At 46.7% G+C, this 20622-nt stretch overlaps 1 long non-coding RNA gene across 1 annotated transcript in view; it reads left to right on the top strand.

Annotated features, from left to right (window-relative positions):
• Positions 1 to 20375, top strand: part of LOC137517604 (uncharacterized) — a 90027-nt gene extending 69652 nt beyond the window's left edge. The window contains exon 3 of the long non-coding RNA XR_011020593.1: positions 20290 to 20375. This is a non-coding gene — a long non-coding RNA (uncharacterized lncRNA). The remainder of the gene's footprint in view (positions 1 to 20289) is intronic.
• Positions 20376 to 20622: the final 247 nt, after the last annotated feature.

Raw genomic sequence — 20622 nt, 5'->3', positions numbered from 1 at the left:
GAGTTCCTATGCCTCGTGGTCCTGGTGGGGATGACCCGGAATCTTCGCCCTGAACGCAGGCGACTGAAGTAGCAGTGGCCCGGGTGTGAGGGGTCCATGGCTATCTTCAGCGCCCTAGTGTGTAGTCTCGAGTTGTAGAGTAGATCAAGTGGAGGGAGGGGTTTCCCAATGATTCTCTCTGCTGATCTAATGACCCTCTGGAGTTTTTGTCTGTCGCTGACGGAGGAACCAGCGTACCAGACCAGGATGGAAGAGCAGAGTATAGATTCTGTGGTGGCAGAGTAGAATCTTGTGAGGACCTGATGGGGCATGCCAAACTTTTTCAGCTGACGGAGGAAGAAGAGTCTCTTCTGGGCCTTTGCCACGGTGGAGCTGGTGTTAGCCTTCCATCTCAGGTTGTTTGAGATGGTGGTGCCCAGGAGACGGACGCAGGGAACTATCGTCACTTCAGTTCCGTCAATGTGGATTGGTGGTGGAGAAGGGGCATGCTTCCTGAAGTCGATAATCATCTCCACAGTTTTTGCTGCGTTAAGGACCAACCTGTTCTCTCTGCACCAGTGACAGATACTGTCTACCTGCTGACGATAGGCACTCTCGTCGTTCTTGGTGATAAGGCCAACAATAGTGGTGTCATCTGCAAATTTGATAACCTTGACAGAGTCCGCTGTGGATCTGCAGTTGTTGGTGTAGAGGGAGAACAGCATTGGAGACAGGACGCAGCCTTGTGGAGCCCCCATGTTCGTGGTTCGTGGTTGGGAGGAAATGTCGCCCAGCTTGACAGATTGTGATCTGTGGGATAGGAAGTCCGTGATCCAAAGGCGAAGGCTGGAATGGACACCGAGTGTAACTAGATCCTCCTGAAGTCTGCGTGGACAGATGGTGTTAAATGCCGAACTAAAGTCCAGGAGGAGGACTCTGGCATATGAGTCTGGCCTGTCCAGGTGGTTGCTGATGAGCTCCAGGCAGATATTGATGGCGTCATCGGTGGACCTGTTTTCCCTGTACGCAAATTGGAATGGGTCTAGGAGGGGCGTAGTGTAGGACTTCAGAAAGGACAGGACAACTCTTTCGAGGGTCTTCATGATAACGGATGTTAGTGCTACAGGCCTGAAGTTATTGAGGTCAGTGACGCCCTGCTTTTTGGGGACTGGGATGATGGTGGACCTCTTAAAGCAGGCAGGAATCTTGCCCATCTGAAGTGACTTGTTGAATATGGTGGTGAGAATAGGGGCAAGTTGCCTAGAACAGGACTTCAGGCAGGCAGGGGACACTCCGTCCGGGCCAGAGGCTTTCCTGGAGTTCATAGTTGACAGGTGATGTGTGACGTCGGATTCTTTCACAGCCATGGGGGGAGAATTTAGACTCGAGGTGGGGTCAGCATGTACCAGAGGGGAAGTGGGCGGTGGCAGGTCCACCGCAGGCGAATCCTGGCACTCGAACCTGCAGTAGAATTTACTGAGTTCTTCAGCAAGTTCGATGCTAGGTGGAGCGTGTTCGGGGGGGAGGCTTGTAATTGGTAGCAGCTTTAGGGCCTTTCCATATGGCTCTTGAGTCTTTTGAACAGAGGTTTTGTTCCATCCTCTCAGCGAACTCACGTTTGGCAACCCTCAATTCACGATTAAGGTCGTTCCTTGCCCTCCTGTATTCCTCAAGGTTGCCTGATTTGTGTGCAGCTTCCTTGCGCTTCCTAAGTTGCCGTAGTTTGTTGCAGAACCACGGCTTGTTCGGAAAGACTTTATAGGTTTTGGTTGGTACACAGGAGTCCTCACAAAAGCTGATGTACGATGTAACGTTCTCCACCCACTCATCCAGGTTGGGTGCCTCCAGAGTCTGCCAGTCCGTACAGTCAAAACAGGCTTGAAGTTGGAGCTTGGCCTCACTAGACCAGACCTTGGAGGACCTGAGGGCCGGTTTTGCTGACTCCAGACGCCTCTTGTAGGTGGGGATGAGATGGATGAGGCAGTGATCAGAGGAGCCCAACGCAGCCCCCGGAACAGCTTTGAATGCATCTTTCAGTACAGTATAGCAGTGGTCGAGTGTGGCTGAGTCTCTAGTGGGGCAGGCAACATGTTGCTGATAGCGCGGTAGCTCGTGGCGGAGGTTGGCTCTATTGAAGTCGCCCACAACTATGAACAGAGAGTCCGGGAGGGACGTCTCCCACAGGGAAATGCAGTCGCTCAGGACAAGCAGGGCAGAATTGACATTGGCATCCGGTGGGATGTACACTCCCACCAGGACGAAGGAGGAGAACTCCCTTGGTGAGTAAACTGGCCTGCAGTTAACAAGAAGGAGCTCAAGGTCCGGAGAGCATTTCCTGGCTAGTACTGAGATGTTGGGACACCATGCGGAACTGATGTAGAAACAGATGCCGCCGCCTCTCTTTTTCCCGGACGAAGAAGTTACATGCTATTGTCTCAAAAATCGCTATGTATTTTAAGGGGAGTAGTGGGAACAAGTAAAAAAAAAAATTCTAAAAGAAAATGCAAAAGAAAAATAGTTTTCAAACTCATGAAAATGACAGTTTAAAAACCCTTTTTCCTTTGCATTTCAGAACTGATTATCTCAAAAATTACAAGTTTTAATTTTTAATTTTAATTTATTTTTAATTTATTTGTACTATTCCCCTTAACACACATAGCAATTTTGGTGATGATAGCATGTATGGGGGCATTGCTATTAACTGCTAAAGTCGGCACGAAATTACGCAAATGTTCATGTAAGTACGCAAAATTACGGATGGATTACACTAAATCATTTGAACTTCCAAATTGTAATTATGTATATCCGTAATTGTGAAAAATTATGCAAAATGTTGCATAATCCTAACTAGCAGATTCCGATCCTCACTATTCTCAAGCACCAAGAAAAAAATCATGGTCTTGCAGAATGCATACATCAACTTTTACACTTCTTTATACAGTAACAAACCTCTGTTACATTAAGTTAAGTATGTCTGTTCTCTTAATTTCTTTTTAACATTGACTCTCAAGCAACCAGAAACTACACTTATCTGGACTGGCATCAGCCAATCCCTGTTAGTGCTGGATAATGAGGGGTTTACTGTATGTTAGTTTTATTTGAGTGAGGTAAGTTGTGACTGGGGATGAACAGAAAAATCTCCCAACAGCAAATCACTCATTTAGGAAGTGGATCCTAGCTCTTAAAAGCTGGGTGATCGATACATGGTAGCTGATTAATTAAAACAGCTGCTAACAAACTGATGTGCTGATAGTTACTTGCTTTCATTTGCTTTCATTGGCAGACTCCACTTCTACCATCAAGGGAAAATATTTATTCATTCATATATGACCTGTTTATAATAAATACTATTTACCAGGCTGTAATGTAGATCCTCTGCCTTAAAGAGAGTCTGAAGTGGATTTTTTTTTACCTATTTTTAGTGTGTATCCATCTTCAGCATTAAAATCCAATTTGTTTTGCCGCATACCTGCAGCAGAACAAGTGTCATGTCCGCCAGAAATGCCCTAAACAGATTTTGCGATCACAGAATTTTCCTTCCTGGAAGAGGTAGAGCTGTGCGCAGTAGCTCTGCCTCTTCTCCAGTCAATCTCCTGCCGATCTCCGCCTCCCCCCGCCCCTCTCAGTCTTCTTTCACTTGAGGGGTGGGGAGAGGCGGAGATAGGCAGAGATTGACTGGAGAAGAGGCAGAGCTACTGCACACGGCTCTGCCTCTTCTGGGCAGCAAAATCTGTGTCCTGAAAAGTAGTGGATACTATTTAGGGGATTTCAGGGGCAAAAATTACTCGTTCTGCAGCAAAACAACTTGGATTTTAATGCTGAAGATGGCTGAACAATCAAAAGAGGTAAAAAAAAATCTGCTTCAGACTCTCTTTAAAGAGAACCTGAAGTGAGAGGAATAGGAAGGCTGCGATCCTAATTCTCTAATAAACAATGACAGTTCCCTGACTTCTGTGCTGATGCTCTACCTTGAATACTTTAAAGTAAACTTAAGATGAAGTAAAATAAGACATTTATACATACGTGTGGCCTCCTCCAGCCCCTTTCAGGCTAGTCTGTCCCTCGCCGCCCCCCTCCGCCACCTAGATCCTCTGCTATGGCTCCTGGCCACTGAGCACCTGTCGGCACAGGTGCTGTCTGAGCACACGCACCCTCCATCACATTCCCATCGCCGGGAGAGTTCTGCACCCGTGCAGTACTACTGCGCAGGCGCTAAATGCTCCTGGCTATAGAAATGCAATGGGGGAGTGCGTGAGCCAGGACTGCACTGACGGGCACAAACTGGATGGATTACTGGGAGCCATAGTGGAGGATTCAGGTGACGCAAGAGGACAGTGAGGGACCGATTGGCCTGAAGGGGGCTGGAGGAAGCCCCAGGTATGTATAAATGTCTCATTTTACTTAATCTCAGGTACCCTTTAAGTCACTGGCCCAGAATGAGCATGCAGATCAGGTGCTTTGACTCTGGGTTAACTTCTCTGGCTTTATTGTTGTGACAGCTATGTTAAAGCCAAATGCTCAGCATGACAGCCAGGCGACTGGCATTGCTTATAAGGGAATGAAGATAGCAGCCTCTGTATTCCTCTAATTTCAGGTTCCCTTAAATACCATACATTCTAAGTTGCTGATTTAGAACAAGTATTCAGATCAGGTGTTTTGATTTCACTCACTGCAGGCTTCTTTCCGGTCAGTGATTCTGTAAGGCAGAGTTAAAAGGACACGGAGGTAATTAGCATTTTAGAAGGTGGTAGAACAATTTCAATATTTCATTAAGCATAGATTTCCATTAGCAAATTAATTGGTGTTCAGCTACTAACACTTTTTTTTATTTATTCTATTTTCTTCAGTTCTATGTCCAGTAATTTAGCATATTTATTTGTGCTATTTTGGACATTCATGGACATTCATGTACACTAGTGCACTGAATTGTATATTAGCTCATTATTTTGGTCTAAGGCTATTCTTTTCACAATCTTTTTGCTTACGTCCTGCATTCAAACATCTTCCTCAGTCCTCTTTCACTGAGTCACTGAGAGGGGCGGGGAGAGTTTTTGTGTATTGACGGGAAGCACCGTGCAAAACGGCCATTAGGCTGCCCGCTTTTTGCCCTGCACCCACCGCCATTTGCCTCAGTACTGGTATTATAAAACCAATATTGTTTTTTGTCACTTTGTGCAACAACTATGTAATTGTGACTCACTCACCTACCACTATATACAGCATCATGTTTGGAATATACTGCTGAACATTCAACATGGAATACATTTAACACTGCTGCAGTCTGGTCTACTATCTCTACTTTATTGATATCATATCTGCATCCAATCTCTATCATGAGCACGCAGTATCCATTTCATTTTTGAGGTAGCAGTTTGTGACTTGATACACCTCTCTGCCAGCAACTCACATTCCCCCTTTTGTACTTGGAGGATTGTAACTCTTGTAGTGTTGGTTGTTTTTATACGCTTCTTTGATTGATCAAACGAACCTTTACTTATCCAGACGTAGTAATTTAAACACCCACACTCTATTGAAATGTCACTTTTTTTTACAATTTTAACTTATAGATTATTTAGTCAGTGTCTTCCCATTTTAAAATCTTTCCTCTGCCCGATTTACATACTGAAATGTATCACTGGTTGGGGTGACATCTTAAGTTCTGCCAAGTGATCCGTACGCAATGTTAATTACTGAGAGTTCCATGCACAGAAGTAGACATTGCTTGCTTGGCAATTGGAAACTCCCACAATGCAACAAAGAAAACTATCGGGGCCATGGTCATGACATCACACTCACTGTGGGAGGGGTTTCGTCCGAATATCAGCCATATGGATCCCCCTGATGATCTATTTGACAAAAGGTAAATATTTCTGTGGGGAAAGGGGTGTCAGCCACCAGTGGTGCTCAAATACCCCTTTTAAAAATTCGAATTTGGTCGAATTCGAATAGTAAATTATTCGAGGTCAGTCGAATATTCGAGTCGAATATTTTTTACTATTCGATTCGACCTCGGACTTCGAGCTCACTATTCGAGTCGGTATTCGAGCTCACTATTCGAGCTGACTATTCGAATTGGCCCAAAATAGCTTCCAACACTTGTTTTGAGGGTGAATGATGCAAGAAACATCTTTTTTTCCAAGTAACAACAGCAAGTGATTATGTGGGGATGTTCCTTTAAAAAAAAATGTGGAAAGAGAAGTTGTGTCCTTAATTTGGTTCAGTAGTGTAGTGTTACTGTATATACTTGTTCTTCTTCTTCTTTATCTTTCTTAATCTTCTTCTAGATCTTCTTCTTCTTCTTCTTCTTCTTCTTCATCATCTTCTTCTTCTTCTTCATCTTCATCTTCTTCATCTTCTTCTTCATCTTCTTCTTCTTCTTCTTCATCTTCTTCTTCTTCTTCATCTTCTTCATCTTCTTCATCTTCATCTTCTTCATCTTCATCTTCTTCATCTTCATCTTCTTCTTCATCTTCTTCATCTTCTTCATCTTCTTCATCTTCTTCTTCTTCTTCTTCATCTTCTTCTTCTTCTTCTTCATCTTCTTCATCTTCTTCTTCTTCTTCTTCATCTTCTTCATCATCTTCTTCTTCTTCTTCATCTTCATCTTCTTCATCTTCTTCTTCATCTTCTTCATCTTCTTCTTCATCTTCTTCTTCTTCATCTTCTTCTTCTTCATCTTCTTCTTCTTCTTCTTCATCTTCTTCATCATCTTCTTCTTCTTCTTCATCTTCATCTTCTTCATCTTCTTCTTCATCTTCTTCTTCTTCATCTTCTTCTTCTTCTTCATCTTCATCTTCTTCATCTTCATCTTCTTCTTCTTCATCTTCTTCTTCATCTTCTTCTTCATCTTCTCCTTCTCCTTCTTTTTCAATATCGTCTTCTTCTTCTTCTTCACGTATTTCTCTTTTCAAATTTTTTTTTAAAGAAATGCAGCTATTTTTGAGCGTAACAAATAGCTGGTGGGCGCACGCATGTTGGAAGCGCCATTGTATGTGCTCCCTGGCAGTGGAAACACAAAGACAGCAGGAGGTAAATTCAGCAGCAGGAGGAGGAGGATGAGTGTGTGGCAGCAGGCAGTCAATGAGGCAGGCAGCTCGCCGTGACATAATAGCCCTGGTACCTAGCGGTGATACCAGGGCTGTAAATAAACACAACAGGAGGTCCCAGACAGCGGTCGTGCAGCCCACATTGTGTCCAATACACAACTGGGACAACACAGTTTTCAACCCGGGCACCTCAGAAAAATTAAACCTTTTTTTTTTTTTATTGGTTTTTTTTGGTTTTGGTTTTACAACCAATATAGCTATTGTTTTGACGTAATAGCTGGTGGCAGAGTGGCAGCAGAAGGTAATTCTGTGTACCCTGGCAGTGGGAAACACAGACAGACAGCAGCAGCAGGAGGAATGGAGGAGCAGTGTGAGCAGCTATTGTTGTGACGTAATAGCTGGTGGCAGAGTGGCAGCAGACGGTAATTCTGTGTACCCTGGCAGTGGGAAACACAGACAGACAGCAGCAGCAGGAGGAATGGAGGAGCAGTGTGAGTGTGGCAGCAGGTAGGCAGCGTGACATAATAGCCCTGGTACCTAGCGGTGATACCAGGGCTGTAAATAAACACAACAGGAGGTCCCAGACAGCGGTCGTGCAGCCCACATTGTGTCCAATACACAACTGGGACAACACAGTTTTCAACCCGGGCACCTCAGAAAAATTAAACCTTTTTTTTTTTTTATTGGTTTTTTTTGGTTTTGGTTTTACAACCAATATAGCTATTGTTTTGACGTAATAGCTGGTGGCAGAGTGGCAGCAGAAGGTAATTCTGTGTACCCTGGCAGTGGGAAACACAGACAGACAGCAGCAGCAGGAGGAATGGAGGAGCAGTGTGAGCAGCTATTGTTGTGACGTAATAGCTGGTGGCAGAGTGGCAGCAGACGGTAATTCTGTGTACCCTGGCAGTGGGAAACACAGACAGACAGCAGCAGCAGGAGGAATGGAGGAGCAGTGTGAGTGTGGCAGCAGGTAGGCAGCGTGACATAATAGCCCTGGTACCTAGCGGTGATACCAGGGCTGTAAATAAACACAACAGGAGGTCCCAGACAGCGGTCGTGCAGCCCACATTGTGTCCAATACACAACTGGGACAACACAGTTTTCAACCCGGGCACCTCAGAAAAATTAAACCTTTTTTTTTTTTTATTGGTTTTTTTTGGTTTTGGTTTTACAACCAATATAGCTATTGTTTTGACGTAATAGCTGGTGGCAGAGTGGCAGCAGAAGGTAATTCTGTGTACCCTGGCAGTGGGAAACACAGACAGACAGCAGCAGCAGGAGGAATGGAGGAGCAGTGTGAGCAGCTATTGTTGTGACGTAATAGCTGGTGGCAGAGTGGCAGCAGACGGTAATTCTGTGTACCCTGGCAGTGGGAAACACAGACAGACAGCAGCAGCAGGAGGAATGGAGGAGCAGTGTGAGTGTGGCAGCAGGTAGGCAGCGTGACATAATAGCCCTGGTACCTAGCGGTGATACCAGGGCTGTAAATAAACACAACAGGAGGTCCCAGACAGCGGTCGTGCAGCCCACATTGTGTCCAATACACAACTGGGACAACACAGTTTTCAACCCGGGCACCTCAGAAAAATTAAACCTTTTTTTTTTTTTATTGGTTTTTTTTGGTTTTGGTTTTACAACCAATATAGCTATTGTTTTGACGTAATAGCTGGTGGCAGAGTGGCAGCAGAAGGTAATTCTGTGTACCCTGGCAGTGGGAAACACAGACAGACAGCAGCAGCAGGAGGAATGGAGGAGCAGTGTGAGCAGCTATTGTTGTGACGTAATAGCTGGTGGCAGAGTGGCAGCAGACGGTAATTCTGTGTACCCTGGCAGTGGGAAACACAGACAGACAGCAGAAGGGCAGTACACAGCAGCAGCCCACTGTAGGTGTGAAATGTGTGGCTGCAGGCGACGTAATAGTCAAAGTGAACCAGGCTGGCTTAGTGAGCAGGAGCCAGGAGGTGGTAAAGGGTGGTAAGGCACATTAACGATGGTACTAAGTTCCGGCAGCCAGTTCATGTCCCCCTCTCGCCGACAACAGGGGCCAGGAACTCGCCTTCCACCCACGCCTGGTTCATCTTGAGAAACGTCAGTCTGTCCACAGACTTGTGAGACAGACGTGAGCGTTTCTCGGTGACCACGCCACCAGCTGCACTGAAGCAGCGCTCGGACAGCACGCTGGAAGGGGGGCAGGACAGCACTTCCAGGGCGTACTGCGCCAGCTCGCTCCAGATCTCCATGCGCTTGACCCAATACTCCATGGGATCAACAGGGGCATCGCTGTCAAGCCCGCTGTAGGACCCCATGTAGTCAGCCACCATGCGGGTCAGGCGCTGGCTGTGACCGGAGGAGGATGCTGCTGCATGCATCTCCTCTCTAGTCACTGCTGCCGGAGCCTCTACAGTCCTGTAGAGCTCGTGGCTGAGAGACAGCAGGTCTGTGGGGCGCTTGCTGCTGCTGGATGCAGGCACCTGCTGCTGCCTCTGTGCTGGCTGCTGGACAGTGGGGGTGGAAGGCTGGGGGAAGGCTTCCTCCAAGCGCTCAACAAGGGCCTGCTGCAAGCTCCTTATTTGTTGCGCTGGGTCTCCTCCTGCAGGCGGCAGGAACTGGCTCAACTTCCCCTTGAGGCGTGGGTCCAACATCATGCTGATCCAGATGTCCTCCCTCTGCTTCATCTGGATCACCCTGGGGTCCCTGCGCAGGCACGTCAGCATGTGCGCTGCCATTGGGAAGAGGCGGGCCACGTCTGCTGGCACATCGACGTCAGTGCTGTCCTCCTCATCCTCCTCCTCTGCTGCCTCATCCTCTCTCCACCCCCGCACCAACTCAGCTGCACTGCGCTGATCCCCCTCATCAGCAGCCAGGTCAGGGACCTCCACCAAGTCCTCCTCCTCCTCCCCCTCAGAGGTGGACTGTGCAGCTGCTTGCCGCTCCTGCTGGTCCAAGGCTGCCGCTCCCTGTGCCAGCAAAGCATCGAGTGCCCTGTTCAGCAGAGAAACCAGGGGCACCCACTCGCAGACCATAGCATGGTCCCTGCTCACCATGTTTGTGGCCTGCAGGAAGGGAGCCAGCACTAAGCACACCTGCTGCATGTGCCTCCAGTCATCATCGGGGACGATGGACGGGATGTTGCTGGTCTTGTCCCTTCTCTGAGCTGCGGAAACAGTGGCCAGGGCAAGGTAGTGGTTGACAGCGTGCTTCTGTTCAACCAGACGCTCCAACATCGCCAGGGTGGAGTTCCAGCGAGTCGGAACGTCAATGATCAGCCGATGGCGTGGCAGATCCAGCTCCTTTTGCACGTCTTCCAGGCTCGCACAGGCTGCAGCCGAGCGCCGGAAGTGACGCACAACGTTCCTTGCCGTTTCCAGCAGCTCGTCCATCCCCTGGTAGGTGCGCAGGAACTTCTGCACCACCAGGTTCAGCACGTGGGCAAGACAGGGGATGTGGGTCAGGTTTCCCCTGTCTATGGCAGCAACCAGATTGGCCCCATTGTCGGACACCACCTCTCCGACTCTGAGGCCTCTGGGGGTCAGCCAAATCCGCTCCTGCTCCTGGAGTTTGGCCAACACGTGGGCTGCCGTCAGCTTGGTCTTGCCAAGGCTGACCAAGTGCAGCAGCGCTTGGCAGTGGCGGGCCTTCACACTGCTGCTGAGGCGGGGGGTTTGGCCAGGTGTGGCGGAGGATGGCAGAGGATCGGAGGAACCCGCTGCAGTTCCCCTGACCCTGCGGGGTGGCACCACCCACTGTGTTGCTGCTGCTGCTGTGCCCGCTGCTGCTCTCCCATCCTCACCCCCTTCCACCAAGCTGACCCAGTGGACAGTGAAGGACAGGTAGCGGCCTGTCCCGAAGCGGCTGCTCCAGGAGTCCATGGTGACGTGGACCCTTTCACCAACCGCGTGCTCCAGCCCTCGCTCCACATTGGCCATCACAAAGCGGTGCAGTGCAGGAATGGCCTTGCGGGCGAAGAAGTGTCTGCTGGGGAGCTGCCAGTCTGGGGCTGCACAAGCAAGCAGCGCCCGCATGTCGCTCCCCTCCTGCACGAGCGTGTACGGCAGGAGTTGGGAGCACATGGCCCGTGCCAGCAAGCCGTTCAGCTGCCGCACGCGACGGCTGCTGGGAGGCAGAGCCCTAACCACCCCCTGGAAGGACTCGCTCAAAAGGCTCTGGCGTGCCTTTTTGCTGGCACGGGAATCAGCAGACGGAGCAGAGGAGGCCAATGAGGACTGGCTGCCAGAACAGGCCTCAGTGTCGGCGGCAGGAGTTGCAGAGGGGGGAGGAGCAGGGCGTTTCCGCACTCCTGCTGGTGCTGCTGGAGGAGCAGGAGGGCGGGTGGCTGCTGTTGCTGCTGCTGCTGCTGAAGGCTGTGCAGTGATGGGATTGGTGCCACTGCCAGCACCAGATGCCTTCAGCCTCTGGAACTCCTCATGCTGGTGGAAGTGTTTCGCAGAAAGGTGGTTGATCAGCGAGCTGGTGCTGAACTTCAAGGGGTCTGCACCTCTGCTCAACTTCCGCTGACAGTGGTTGCAAGTGGCGTACTTGCTGTACACTGTGGGCATGGTGAAAAACCGCCAGATTGGTGACAAAAACATCCCCCTACGGCATGGAAGCGCTGCTGCCTGTTTCCCTGTGGTGGTTGGGGGGGGGGGGGGGTCTTGGGTGCGGCTGGTGGTGGTACTGGCTGATGCTGCTGCTGCTGCTGCTGAGCCTGAGACACCAGCAGGCTGTGGGACGCTGCCAATGCTTGCAATGATGCGCCTCCTTGCAAGGCCCACAACCGCATCCTCCTCCTCCTCCTCAGAGCTGCTGAGGACGACATCCTCTGGATGTGTTGGCACCCAGTCTCTGTCTGTCACCGGGTCATCATCATCATGCCCCTCCTGAAACATGTCCTGCTCTGATGATGACCCCCCAAACTCCTCTGCTGATGCATGGATGGGACGCTTGACTGTCGCCACAGTCTTGCTGTCCAATCCCTCCTCCCCCAAAGTGCCCATCAGCATCTCCTCCTCCAAATCGCCAACAACAGCATTCAATTGACTCATCATGCCTGGGGTCAAAAGAGTGCTGAATGAGAGGTCGGCGACTGACGGTGAACTGGCCTCCTCCCCAGACCCTGCTGGGCGGCTGCTGCGAACAGGGGTGGTGGTGGTGGTGGTGGTGAGGGTGGAGGCCTCGGATGCAGAGCTGATGGCGGGCTGCTCATCCTCCGTCATGAGTTGCACCACAGTGTCTGCATCCTTTTCCTCAATGGGACGTTTCCGACCCGGCTGGAGGAAAATGGGAGCAGGTGCTACACGCTGCTGCTGCTGTGTCTCTGCAGCGTGAGTTGCAGATGCTCCTCCTGGGCGGCGCCCAAGGCGTCCACGGCCAGTGGCTATGGGAGGAATGTTAGCCACTGACGCTGCTGCTGCTGCTGCGGAACTGTGCATGGTGGCGCGCCCGCGGCCGCGGCTTGCCACAATGCTGCTCCCTCTCTTCCTGATTCCCTTGCTGCCCTTCCCCTTGCCCAAACCGCGCTGGCTGCCACTTCCAGACATCTTCAATGTTTTGGGCGTATAGACAAAAGTTTTGTAAAAGGGCGGGTGAAAAGTGGGGTACTTTAATGGAGTGGGTTGGTTGGTGAGGTGACTGAGTGAGTGTCCCCTAGTACAGTAAGTAAGTATTAACAGTCAGGAAGTACAACTAGCAGTTACAATAATCAGTAGTAGTAATCACAAGTAAATTTAGTGTGTGTACACTCAGACAGTGAGTGCACGCACGCAGGAGCTAGTAGCCTATGGACACAGTGACTGAGTGTCCTAGACTCCTAGTACGGTAAGAGTAAGTAAGTAGTAACAGTAAGTAGAACTAACTAATAACAATAATCAATCAGCGATCAGAAGGAAATGGAGTGTGGGTGGTGTGTGTGTACACTCAGACAGTGAGTGCACGCACGCAGGAGCTAGTAGCCTATGGACACAGTGACTGAGTGTCCTAGACTCCTAGTACAGTAAGAGTAAGTAAGTAGTAACAGTAAGTAGAACTAACTAATAACAATAATCAATCAGCGATCAGAAGGAAATGGAGTGTGGGTGGTGTGTGTACACTCAGACAGTGAGTGCACGCACGCAGGAGCTAGTAGCCTATGGACACAGTGACTGGGTGTCCTAGACTCCTAGTACAGTAAGAGTAAGTAAGTAGTAACAGTAAGTAGTAGAACTAACTAATAACAATAATCAATCAGCGATCAGAAGGAAATGGAGTGTGGGTGGTGTGTGTACACTCAGACAGTGAGTGCACGCACGCAGGAGCTAGTAGCCTATGGACACAGTGACTGAGTGTCCTAGACTCCTAGTACAGTAAGTAGTAACAGTAAGTAGTAGAACTAACTAATAACAATAATCAATCAGCGATCAGAAGGAAATGGAGTGTGGGTGGTGTGTGTACACTCAGACAGTGAGTGCACGCACGCAGGAGCTAGTAGCCTATGGACACAGTGACTGAGTGTCCTAGACTCCTAGTACAGTAAGAGTAAGTAAGTAGTAACAGTAAGTAGAACTAACTAATAACAATAATCAATCAGCGATCAGAAGGAAATGGAGTGTGGGTGGTGTGTGTACACTCAGACAGTGAGTGCACGCACGCAGGAGCTAGTAGCCTATGGACACAGTGACTGGGTGTCCTAGACTCCTAGTACAGTAAGAGTAAGTAAGTAGTAACAGTAAGTAGTAGAACTAACTAATAACAATAATCAATCAGCGATCAGAAGGAAATGGAGTGTGGGTGGTGTGTGTACACTCAGACAGTGAGTGCACGCACGCAGGAGCTAGTAGCCTATGGACACAGTGACTGAGTGTCCTAGACTCCTAGTACAGTAAGTAGTAACAGTAAGTAGTAGAACTAACTAATAACAATAATCAATCAGCGATCAGAAGGAAATGGAGTGTGGGTGGTGTGTGTACACTCAGACAGTGAGTGCACGCACGCAGGAGCTAGTAGCCTATGGACACAGTGACTGAGTGTCCTAGACTCCTAGTACAGTAAGTAGTAACAGTAAGTAGTAGAACTAACTAATAACAATAATCAATCAGCGATCAGAAGGAAATGGAGTGTGGGTGGTGTGTGTACACTCAGACAGTGAGTGCACGCACGCAGGAGCTAGTAGCCTATGGACACAGTGACTGAGTGTCCTAGACTCCTAGTACAGTAAGAGTAAGTAGTAACAGTAAGTAGAACTAACTAATAACAATAATCAATCAGCGATCAGAAGGAAATGGAGTGTGGGTGGTGTGTGTACACTCAGACAGTGAGTGCACGCACGCAGGAGCTAGTAGCCTATGGACACAGTGACTGGGTGTCCTAGACTCCTAGTACAGTAAGAGTAAGTAAGTAGTAACAGTAAGTAGTAGAACTAACTAATAACAATAATCAATCAGCGATCAGAAGGAAATGGAGTGTGGGTGGTGTGTGTACACTCAGACAGTGAGTGCACGCACGCAGGAGCTAGTAGCCTATGGACACAGTGACTGAGTGTCCTAGACTCCTAGTACAGTAAGTAGTAACAGTAAGTAGTAGAACTAACTAATAACAATAATCAATCAGCGATCAGAAGGAAATGGAGTGTGGGTGGTGTGTGTACACTCAGACAGTGAGTGCACGCACGCAGGAGCTAGTAGCCTATGGACACAGTGACTGAGTGTCCTAGACTCCTAGTACAGTAAGAGTAAGTAAGTAGTAACAGTAAGTAGAACTAACTAATAACAATAATCAATCAGCGATCAGAAGGAAATGGAGTGTGGGTGTGTGTACACTCAGACAGTGAGTGCACGCACGCAGGAGCTAGTAGCCTATGAACACAGTGACTGAGTGTCCTAGACTCCTAGTACAGTAAGAGTAAGTAGTAACAGTAAGTAGAACTAACTAATTACAATAATCAATCAGCGATCAGAAGGAAATAGAGTGTGTGTTGTGTGTGTACACTCAGACAGTGAGTGCGCACACGCAGGAGCTAGTAGCCTATATGAACAGTGACAGTGAGTGTCCCTACGGGTACAGTAAGAGTAAGTAGTAAGTAAGTACAACTAACAATAATCTATCAGTAATCAGAAGGAAATAGAGTGTGTGTACACACAGACGGTGAGTGAGTGCACACACGCAGGAGCTAGCTAGTAGCCTATAAACAGTGACAGTCAGTGAGTGTCCTACTCCTAGTACAGTATAACTACAATACTATTAGTAAAGGACAGCAGAAATACTGGTATAGATGATGAGAGAAATAAACAGAGGACAGCTGCCCACAGAGGCAAGGCCCCCCTGAGGCCTAAACCTGTAAGCTTGCAGCAGCTGCCTGTCTCTAATGTAACACACAAGCTACTAACTAAAATACAATGTCTATCTAAATAACAACAATACAGGTGTATATGGCAGGTGTAGGTGAGCAAAAACGCTAGGTAAATGAACACAATAGAGCACTTGCTAAGCCAAAGCACAAAGGAGCAGATCTCTCTCTGTACAAGTCTCAGGCAAGCATGGAAAACCCGAACATGGCGGCCGCTATTTATAGGGTAGGGGCTGGCCAGGGTCCCCCTCTGTGATTGGCTGCCGTCAGAGGGCCTGGGAGCCCTCTGATTGGCTCTAAGCACATCAATCTGGGCTATGACGCTATTCGAGCTCGGTACCGAGCTCGAATAGCGCCGGTTTGCTCGAATAGCTCGAATAGTGAATGGGCTATTCGAGTGTTCTCGAATAGCCCATTCGAATAGCTACAGCTATTCGGAGCTCGAATACCGAGCTCGAATAGCTGAAAAAGAGCTCGAATATTCGAGCTACTCGAATATTCGAGCTCTGCTGAGCACCACTATCAGCCACTAATTGGAATGAAGTTCAATCCTTGGTTCCTCTTTAAAGTGAAAAAGGACAAACACAAGTAAAGTGCATTCATGTTACTTAATGTAATTTAAATCTAATTTTCCAATTTTGACCTTCAACCATCAATTTGCTTGTTGTATTCAGTGGCAAATATTGGCCTCAATTCACTAAGCTTTATCAAACACTTTATCAAACATTTGATAATTTACCTCATGAGTAAAACCTAATTTTGAATTCAGTAAGGTGTTATAGATTTATCAAATGTTTTATTGATAAATGTTCAATAAATCTATAACACCTTAGTGAATTCAAAATTAGATTTTACTTATGAGGTAAATTATCAAACATTTGATAAAATGTTTAATAAAGATTAGTGAATTGAGGCCTATGTCCTCTTTAGCTAGGAGCCAGCCATCAAATGTTGGCAACTTACAGCACCAGACAATGTAAAACTACAGCTACAATGACAATAATTTGTAAATTACCTCACCCATAGATTCCTGGTGGGAGTTCTAATTTACCACAGGCCATATGCAATTCAAGGTGATAAGAAGCTCAAAACGTGCAAGCTTATCACCTCACATCGATCAGGATTTACCGGCAAATTCAATTGCGAGTTTCACCTGAGTGATGTTTGAGCGTAAAAGAGCATAACGAAGTCTGAAAGGCCTGAGCGATGCTCCTGTGTGCTAAACAATGGGGAGTGAGGCATTTATGCCATGGAGCTGTCTTTCAGCACCATGGCACTGCTTCCTTGCTCCTCTGGGAGATGTGCGCGTGCCCGACATCTGTCGCAAAACTTCAAGGAGGATTTTCATTGATTTAACCTTAAGAACAATGGGGAAACCTGATGGGGGCTCAAAGATGCTTTGCTGGGGCTCAGTAAAGGCTCCCAGATGCCAAAAGCAGCCCGTGGGTCACCGCGATAGGTCTTTTCCCCTGCTCAGAGGTTAAGTTTAACTGCATTAGGTGGTTCTCCTGTAGCCTAATTTAAGCCCGCACCAGTCTTTTGGTAATTGCATGGGGCCCCAGATGTCATGATTTGCCATTGACTGTCTCCTATGGCAAGTCTAACACCGTTATAAACGTAATTTGGCCACACATGAATTAGCAGGATGGGAGCTTATACTAGCTGAGTGTCTTCCTGCTGGCAATTATTATTATTATTTAGTATTTATATAGCGCCGACATATTACGCAGCGCTGTACAGTGTATATATATATCTTGTCACTAACTGTCCCTCAAAGGAGCTCACAATCTAATCCCTACCATTGCCATATGTCTATATTATGTAGTGTAAGTACTGTAGTCTAGGGCCAATTTTTTTAGGGGCAGCCAATTAACTTATCCGTATGTTTTTGGAATGTGGGAGGAAACCGGAGTGCCCGGAGGAAACCCACGCAGACACAGAGAGAACATACAAACTCTTTGCAGATAGTGCCCTGGCTGGGATTCGAACTAGGGACCCAGCGCTGCAAGGCGAGAGAGCTAACCACATAACTGGATTCAGGATAAGGTGCCATTTATAGGGAGGATACACTTTATTTTTTACATTTAATTGAAGATATTCATCTCCATACCAACAAAAAAAAAGGTATAGTGACATAATCAGGCTGGAGCACTGCTGTAATGTAACACTGTTAGAGACTTACCTTATGGTTCCAGCATTGAGGCTGGCTCCTCCGTGAGTGGGTTGGAACCTAGCACTTCTGGGTCTGGGCAACGTTCATGAGCACACGGGGACCCTGGAATTCCTCTAGGCAGGGCCATGCGCACGCGTTCTGGTGTTGTTAGAGGAGACGCACACTTGACTACACGTCCGTCCTATTGGTTAATGCGGAAGCAAAAGTAGCTATCAGCTGACATGACTGATTGGTTGATCCTGTGTGTGGTGGTCACTGATTGGTGAGAGTGTTTTTAAAAGACTTGCTCTGCTTCTTTCAAGCTGCCCATGATAGCGTTCAGTTGACTTTGGGTTACTGATTAGAGCTATTGATGGATTACTGTTTACTTGTGTTTGATCTTGCTTGTTCTCTCCACTTCTCTGTGGATTGCTGCCCGGGCCAACATTGGAATTGTACCTGACCTTGCTCTTGCCTGAACCTTCTGTACTGCCATATCTCTGATCTACTGTGTACGACCCTGGATTGCCTAAAGCTCTACGATTATGTACCATGCTATTTTGATCATCCATTGCTGACCTGGATTGTCTGACTTCCCACCTGTATTGCCTTGTGTAGTTCTGGTGGAATACCTGTCCTCCCGGCCTCAGTCCATATGCTTTGCACACTGAAGTCCTGCGTGTAACTGTAAGTTTTGGGTAGATGCTACTTGTCTCCTGTTCACGTAGGGACTTGTCTATAGGTGAAGAGCATGGTGGTAGATAAGGGCATAGGGGCTGAAAGAAGACAGGCGATCTCACGGGCCTCACAGTCAATGCCTTACAGAATTTTTGGTTGGAAAGTTTGGATTAGGATAATTAAGTTTAGTACAGCGTTTGATAAGCAGTGGGAGGATTTCATGAAAAGGATCTCTTAGTAAAAAGTACAATTTTCTATTCAGTTAATAAAGACTGAAATATGGCTGTGATTAAAAAAAAAAAAAAAAAAAGCTTTGAACTTGGCTTAAAGGGCACTTTTTTAAAGTAATAGCTAGATTTTTTGTGTGTGTTTTTCCTGCAATTGTGATTTTTAATGCCAATGCTGGTGCCATTTTGGGTGTGATTTTGGTTCTATCGCAATGTTGGTGTGATTGCAATTTTAATAAGATTTTGGTGCAATTGGTGCAATTTTGGTGCAATTGCTATATTGGAGCTCAAGATGGATGCTGGCTGTGATTAAAAAAAAAAAAAAAAAAAAAAAGCTTTGAACTTGGCTTAAAGGGCACTTTTTTAAAGTAATAGCTAGATTTTTTTGTGTGTTTTTCCTGCAATTGTGATTTTTAATGCCAATGCTGGTGCCATTTTGGGTGTGATTTTGGTTCTATCGCAATGTTGGTGTGATTGCAATTTTAATAAGATTTTGGTGCAATTGGTGCAATTTTGGTGCAATTGCTATATTGGAGCTCAAGATGGATGCTTACCCAGGATGAATATAAATGTAAATAAAAGAAAAGTGTTTACTATGGTGCCAGTAGTGATGCCGTTTATAGGAGAACTCATAAAGAAGCATGTGATTTGTTTGATCAGCTGATAGATTTACAAAGTTCTGGTTTGCTGTGATCACATCCTGCTTCAGCACATGATCATGACTAGCAAATCAGAGACTTACATATCTATCACTTGACCAAACTGATCACATGCTTCTCCATGAGTTCTCCTAGACATGATCATCAGTAGGTGCCAGGCGTCAGACAGAGGAAAGGTGTTACAGGCACAGTACATTTATTGTGAGGGTGCCAAATAATGTCTTTTTAAAATTAATCATGTATAGAGTTTAATCCTGCTTTAAGTATTTCCAGTGAAATGTCTGAAGTTATCCTTCTTTAAAGCTAATTAACCCACTCCCGACCGCCTAATGCCGATAGGCGTTAAGTCCTGGGGCAGGGTTTCACAGGGTACCATGCTTGCCGATCGCGCATCCCCGCTTGAGTGCAGTCTACCAGCGTCTAGGAAACCACCGTTTATTTACATTGTACAGCATTGCAATCTACAACAGCGCTGTACTGGGGACAGCCCTGTCACTCGGCTGTCCCCTGGAGAGGCTCACAGAGCGATCAGATCTCATAGGCTGAGGCCTATGAGAGTCGATCGCTGTCATTGACTGTCGGGAACAGGGAGGGGGGGGGGGAAATAAATAAATAAAAAATAGCCATTTTTTATAAAATTAAACAAACAAATAAATTAATTAAAAAACAACACCTACAGCAGCATTCAGAGCTCACCAACAGTAAGCTCTGTTGATGGACAGTAAAGGGGGGATTCACGTGTGTGCTTAGTTGTATGGCACTGCAGCACAAAGTTAAAGCTGCAGGGCACCTAATTGTAAAAAATAGCCGAGTCACGGGGGGGGGGGGGGGGGGGGTTGTTACCCTGTGGTCCTGCAGTGGTTAAGAAAAAAAAAGGCATAGGAACTTAAAAAGTAATTAATACTTAAGGGCGGCATAATTATCCGTGCTCTATGGTTAGCGTTACATCTTGCTATGTTATTAATAAAGAAAAAAGAAATATATGCCATGTTAAACACTATTTCCCATACTGTAGTAGTAATCACAATATTTCAGTTACAATTTTTCATGTATTACTTTGTATTGCTACAAAGAGGAGGACACATCTGTAGTCATTCACCTACGTACTCGCAAGAAGGGTTAACAGGTCTGTAACTGCAAATTGTCAGCTTGATCTCTTGTTCAAAAGAGAATATGCACTATGGAGAAATTCTTGCACATGGCCAACCTCTCATAATAATTAATCTTTTAGATTTCTAGCAGAAAACTCAACTCTGTGGTGTACTGAAATTGAATGGGAAGAGTTATAATGAAAAGCTGCACATAAAATAAAAAATTCTGACCAGGTATGTGACTCCACTTACTTACTGAAAAATAACATATTACATGATTGTGATTTTAAGCTATAAAACCAATCTGGGTAATAACAAAAATGAAAACAAAAACCAGCATCTGATTTTTACAGACAAATATTGATATTATCTATTTTCATCACAGACTAAAAGGGATTAATCAGAGGGAAAACTAGAAGTTGCATTAAAATAATTCAAAGAATTGCCTCAAATTGCCCACATCCACTATTTTG

Source organism: Hyperolius riggenbachi, chromosome 5, assembly GCF_040937935.1.
Source record: "Hyperolius riggenbachi isolate aHypRig1 chromosome 5, aHypRig1.pri, whole genome shotgun sequence".
Taxonomy (NCBI): Eukaryota; Metazoa; Chordata; class Amphibia; order Anura; family Hyperoliidae; genus Hyperolius; species Hyperolius riggenbachi.
This window is presented reverse-complemented; position numbering and strand designations above follow the sequence as displayed.